At 32.9% G+C, this 6,658-nt stretch overlaps 1 long non-coding RNA gene across 2 annotated transcripts in view; it reads left to right on the forward strand.

The window, feature by feature from the left end:
- The window catches only part of LOC108368416 (uncharacterized), a 44,300-nt gene extending 38,947 nt beyond the window's left edge, over positions 1-5,353 (forward strand). For both annotated transcript variants that reach the window (XR_001848364.1, XR_001848365.1), the window contains exon 2: positions 5,277-5,353. This is a non-coding gene — a long non-coding RNA (uncharacterized LOC108368416). The remainder of the gene's footprint in view (positions 1-5,276) is intronic.
- Positions 5,354-6,658: the final 1,305 nt, after the last annotated feature.

Below are 6,658 nucleotides of genomic sequence, written 5' to 3' on the forward strand. Positions count from 1 at the left end.
ACGTCTGGATGGAAACTTCCAAATCTCGTGCATATGTATGTATATAAGCGGGTCCCTTCAGCATGCTACTGTGGCTGCTTTCGTCATTCGTCATTTTCAGACTAATTTCATGTCGTCGGCCAAGTGGAAGATCGTCCTATCTCGGCACCCGGTTCGAAGACGCCCTATCTCCTATCTAAGCAAATGGTTCTAGAACGCCCTATCTCAGAGTTTGGTTGAAGAACGAAGGGTTCAAGAACGCTATATCTCGTCTGCCACTTTTTCTTCGATGAGGATTTTATTCCTTCAAAAAATGTGGTGTAGTGGAAATACATATAAGCTTAATAAACATTTATCGTGTTATATTTCAGGAACTATTCCTTAAGTGCGCATATTTTCAGTTCGGTTTTTTCGTTTTATTAGAAATCGTTATAAGCAACGCATGCATTATCATTTGTTTCATCTGGCATTATTCTGTTGCTGATTCGTCGTGTTATCTCTTCCATCATCGTTTTGTTTTTGCTTCTCGCCGGACATTATACACGAGGCTCATTCGGTATTGAGTATTGAATTCTGTTTACTTCGGCATTCTTAGATTTTCATTAATTTATCTATCAGAATTGCAGAATGAAAATTATGAGCCCCACTACCGAACAAAATTAAAAACAATAATATATTTCATGAATTGAAAAAGCAAATGATTTCACAACTTTTCAGCTCTGCCCTATCTTAAGACGAATAAATAGATACTGACATACCTACTCATACAGTCGTAACGAATTTTTAATACTGAACGATCTTGTTAAATGAAACGATTGATTCGTACTTTGTTTGCAGCTGACTGGTGCTTTTTGGCGCTTGTGTGGCCACAGACGAATATGATAAAAACAAAGGAACAAAAGGGTCATTGAATTCAATATTTGTTTTCGGTTTCATATTTACAGCATTCTGGAGAATTCAAATGTTGTTTGTTAAGACTGTTGGCAAATGTTTTACAAATTTAGGCAAAACATAATAAACGCTTTAATATTCAATTATCCATATACATATGTATTTGTGTGTACATATGTAGATGTACTCAAACCTTTATTTCTGTAACGCTATTATTCTGTTTTACTAATACCCTGCAAAAAATTGTAAGACTAATCTCTAAAGAGAGTATTCCGAGATTATCCTCAATGGGATACAATTGGGCATTAATTCGTCGCAACTAGTCGCATACAGGTATGTATTATTAAAGATTAATTAGTTTCGTAAATTGACTAGTCGCTTTTTATACCCGTTCGGGTATAAAGGGGAACAATTAGTCCCTTCATAGGACATTCTCGAACAAAAAAAGCGAACACCTCATTTCATATAAAGAGATCAAAAGTGGTATAAATGCTCCTTTGCGATTGCTCCCGGAGTCATCCCGGATTAGTCGCATTTTTTGCAGGGTACCAATACGGTTGGTGAGGAATTAAAAATTCGTGTCGCGCGTACAAAACAAAAACGAATGAACAACAAAAAAAAAAACATTGATTTAAAATTTCGTTTGTACAATGAGGGAATTAAAAAAAGATATTTATGCAAATACCACGCCAATATAAAAGCTCATAAATTTTGCATAAAGACGAGCACGTGTTAATAATCTACGCCTCTTATGGAACGTGAAATGCCACTAAACTAACTGCAGAAAGGTGAACTAACGTCAATTTTTTTATATTTGCCAATAAAATATAATTTCGTGGCCTTTTGACAACTGACTGAATGCGGTAAAGTAGGGGAAAGTAATACTTATTCCAACGTAAACATATGTATGTATACATATATTTATTCTTACTTATTTGTACGTGCCCATAGGTGCAAGGCCAGTATCTCCGTTGGCTCACGAAAACTCACCAATATGCCAATGTGGCTCGCATTGACTCACTTAAACAAACACATCATTTTTGGAAGCATAGCACGCAAAATTATCACAGCGGGCTTTGACTCAGTAAAACTGAACCATCTTTATTTTGAAATACCCAAACCGAACCGGTTCAAAACAAAAACCCTCTTAATCATATGTCAAGTTCTGCAACTGTTATTGTAAAACTGCTAACATTTTTTTGATTGATAACCACTACATGAGTTCGCCTATGAAGTTAACCCTCTAGTAGGCCAATTTTTTTATGAGTTGAAAAATTCAGGAATGGGTGATTTTAGCACGAGAAATCCAAAACTGATTTCCATTTCGATCTGTGACAGTAACTTTTTCCTACAGGGGAGAAAACCCAAGACCGTCTGGAGACGGGCTCGCCGATATACTTACACATATTTTCAGCTTTCTCTTACACAATGTTGACCTAGGAACCGGCAATGCCGTCTGCAGATGGTCAAAAATGCAAAACTGGAGTTTTATATGTCGGCAAGCCGGTCTGTAGACGGCCTGTATTCGAAAGCAATTTTCTCCATTTCGAATGGTGACATAATTATAAAACTTATAACAAAATACGGTGCTTTTAACAACGAAATCCACCGAATTTTTTTATATCAAAAAATTTTTCAAAAGAAAAAATTTCTTTAATTACGAAATTACTAAATAGCAAGAAATAATTAATTTTAACCGTGTTTTCAAAATCTGTAATTCAACTGCCGATTAAAATAAAACGGATTGACATAACGGATTATAATTTACTTCGCCGTAAGGGTACGATTTTTGTCTAAAGATCGTGCCTTACGAATATAGAAAAAAATTATTATAGGTGCACTAAAAAGGTGTTTATGTCCTTTATATTTATTTCTTAATCTGCTCTGCACTTTTTAGAGGTAAATTTTTAAACGCAGAATATGAAGAATAAAAATGTCCCTTACAAAATATAATTAAAACTTTCGCCAGTTTGTTTCGCACCCCATTAAGGGTTTCTATTTAATCACTACTCTTTGTACAATTTATAAAGCACAGGGAAAGATGTGCCCATGATCGTGTTGCACGCTGAGTTTCCAGTTCCACTGAAAGATAACAATAAACCCGCTGCTGCACAATGGTTCAAAACTGGCATTCATTCACTTCATTTTTCACTTAATTTGATTAAGTTTTATTTTCTTTTTATGAAAGCTTACAATATTTGTAAGATACCAGTTGAGCCTGATTTCTGAATTTTAATTTGATTATATTAAATTGTTTAGTGGAAAATGTAGAAAAAGTAGCAATTTTGAAGAAAATTTATTCTCCTGTTCCAGTTAATAAATGTTACATAACAACAACTAGTTGTACAAAGAAATACACAAAAAAAAAATAAAATTTTATAAAAAATTTTCACCAAAATAAATATTTTTTTTTTGGTTTTTAGTAAAAATAGTGGAAAAATTAAGGCTGCGGTGGATTATGAACATTGAATTCCAATTTTGAACCACTGTATGTTGGCTTCGTCGTGCAGTATGAATTATGGTAAACGCATTTTGTGTAGCAAACGATGGCGAAGTTCTTGAAAAGAATTTGGTTTTATTTTGTCGCTACAGCAGGGGAACTTACACTATTTAATAATATAATTAACTGGTAAATATTTGATTCAAATTACAATAGGGACATGCTACTTTTATCACACAAGTTGTATGTACGTATTCCCAAATCATTTTGAGAAAAAATGTCCTTTATTTTACGTTGGAAAATATGGTCACCGTAGATATAGAGAACTTAAATAAGAAGTCTTGTTGGCCGATATCGACGTTTTAGTCACTGTGTTCATATCAGTGACCGTAACAGGTACAACTTTTATTAAAAAAATAGCTCTTTAACCATTATTTTCAGACTCTTATTTAATTACTCCTTAAATAGCCGTTATATCTGACTTTTATTTTATAAATCCGAAATAACAATTATTTTTGATTTTTATCCAAATGATGGCAAATAACAGTTATTTTTGAATTTTGTCTTAATAATGGCGAATAACAGTTATTTTTCATTTTAAAATTATATGTCTCAGATAACAGTTATCGAAGACCTTTATTTATAAAAGCCATAAATAAAAATCAGTCACTGACCTTTATTTTTAAATCATACCTATAAATGTCATTTGTATAAGGCGTAGTAAACTTTTTTTCCAAAGACCTTCTTAATTGCAAAAAATTATAAATAAAAGTCTTCAATAACTGTTGTCTAAGACATATAACATAAAAATCAAAAATAATTGTTATTTTGGATTTATAATAAAAAAATAAAAAATTATTGTTATTTTTTTAATTTTGCATAAAATGTGCAAACAAAAATTTATTTTCTATCTCTGAGTCTCGGTAAAAAAATAAATCATTTGGCATGTATCACTTAGTTGTAGAACATTTCCTTCCTTTTCTTCTACTAGTCAATGCATTCTTGTTCATCTTCCTGCCCGTGTTCTTCTTAGTTGTCGTATTGGATTTCGAATTCGTCTTCGGTTGCTGCTCATATTTGTTTTCTTTCTTATTCGTGTTCGCGTTCAAAAAAAAGCAAAAATAATAATTACATCGTTAACAAATCAAGTACAACTCAAATTGAAGAGCTTGCAACAACAACTACATACAAATAAGGAAATTTTTGGCCATCGCCATTCAGCCGTAATTTTCGATAAATTTTGAAATCATAAAAACTCTCGTCATCTACAGAAAAATGGTGTTTTTGATTTCAAAATCGATGCTACGTCTAATGAGGAAGTACAAAAATTATACTGGCGTATTTATTATATAGATTTGCCACTCCCATAATTTTTAAGAAACAAATTTGAAGAAGATTTAAAGTCCATTTCTGTCAGTTTTAATGTGAAGTTAGGTTGTGTGCGAAATTTGAACTTTTTTTTCCATTTAAATAGGTAATATGAAACCGCCGTATATGTACAAACTTACATATGTACATACGCCTACTTTTTCGTCCTCCTATATCGCTGAAGCGTTGGAATGGCATGCCAAACATATTTCATTACTCATGACTGCAAGTGATGTACTGATATATGCAAAAAATGTCTTAAATATTTAAAAAAAAATTTTTTTTAGTTCTCTGTAAATTACACGTCACTGCTGTTGTAGTTAGTAACACAGCTCTATTCACTAAATTTCGAGCAAACTATGTTTGTATCTGAATACATATCTGATCTGATTTTGTATGTATGCATGTGCATATGTACATATGTAGGTACCCATTTCAATGTCCCTTGCTCGCTTGGGACAGTTTTGTTTAATTTGCCTGACATTTACGAGCCATAAATTACTTTAATTGCTTGTATACGCTAATGAATACATTATTTTGCATACTGAGTAAATAAATATACAAAAAAGTAAGCATACTTCTTTTTATTTTGTTGCAGGCTTCAAAGATGCTCATTTGACAAACGTCTGCTACTTTCGGCGCTGACGGATGCAACCTACACACACAAATGTAGGAGGTAAGTACTTGATTATTTTTTGACATACAGTTGAAACGCGATAGCTCCAAAGCTAGAAAAATATTTAAATCGCGTTCATTCGTAGCAAAATTTTGATCCCTTGGATAACTCGTTCAAAATGTACGTAATTAGGGCCCTGATAATTGGTATTTCTTTCTTAGCCTCCTGACTTCGTTATTCTTTTCTGGTTGTTCGTGTTCTCAAAAATGTTCTATAACTCGTATTCATAAGATAATGACAAAGTTTTTTGGAAGGGCGTCCATAATACTTCTTTGTTGAAATTTGATTTCAATTTTTCATACGTCGTTACGCACCACTAGACAACGAATAACTCTCTTGATGCCGCCATATGTTCTAGCTACCGCGGGATCAGCATTCTAAGCATAGATTACAAGGCTATATCGAGCGTATTGTCTGAAAAACTGAAGCCCACCATCAACGATCTGACTGCGCCTCATAAATACGGCTTTAGATTGAATATGATTGACACATATCAGCTTTTGGTCGATTTCAAAGCCTTCGAAGTTATCTGTATGCCCCGATATTTGAATTTGGTATCCCTGCGAATACGTAATATGTTATTACATATATATAATTATAACCAAATTCATAAACAATAAAAAAATACTTTATAAACGGCTTATATAAACGGGTTATAAAAAGTTTAATAATATATATGCATATCTAAAATTTTGAATAAAAAGATAGAAATTTTATAATTTTTGTACAAAGAGTGAAGTGTGCATTTATATGATGCTTGTAAAGCAATTTTATAAAAAATTACAAACATTAAATATACAAAAGTCAGCCGTCAGTCGGCCGCTGTGGTGTAGTGGTAAGCAGTGCGCGCTTTCACTCCGCAACGCCTGGGTTCAAACCCTGGTCAAAGCAACATCGCAAAAAAAATATAGAAAAATGGTTTTTTCTTAACAGCGGTCGTCCCTCGCCAGGCAATGGCAAACCTCCGAGTGTATTTCTGCCATGAAAAACAGCTTCTCATAAAAATACAATCGCCGTTCGGAGTCGGCTTAAAACTGTAGGTCCCTCCGCTTTGTGTGACAATATCAAGGCACACGCCACAAGTTGGAGGAGAAGCTCGGCCAAACACTAACATATGTGTAAGCGCCAATCTATATATATATATATATAAATATACAAAAGAATAAATAATATAAAAAAAACTTTTTAATATACAACGCTTTTATAAATGGACTAAAAAGTAGAAAATAATACTTCTCAGTCCCATAGAATTTGTTTTGATAACTTTTGATTTTGAAATTTTAGCAAAAGTCATTATAAACAAT

Source organism: Rhagoletis zephyria, unplaced genomic scaffold (assembly GCF_001687245.7).
Source record: "Rhagoletis zephyria isolate East Lansing unplaced genomic scaffold, Rhagoletis_zephyria_1.1 Rzeph_scaffold_03103, whole genome shotgun sequence".
In the NCBI taxonomy this organism is placed as follows: Eukaryota; Metazoa; Arthropoda; class Insecta; order Diptera; family Tephritidae; genus Rhagoletis; species Rhagoletis zephyria.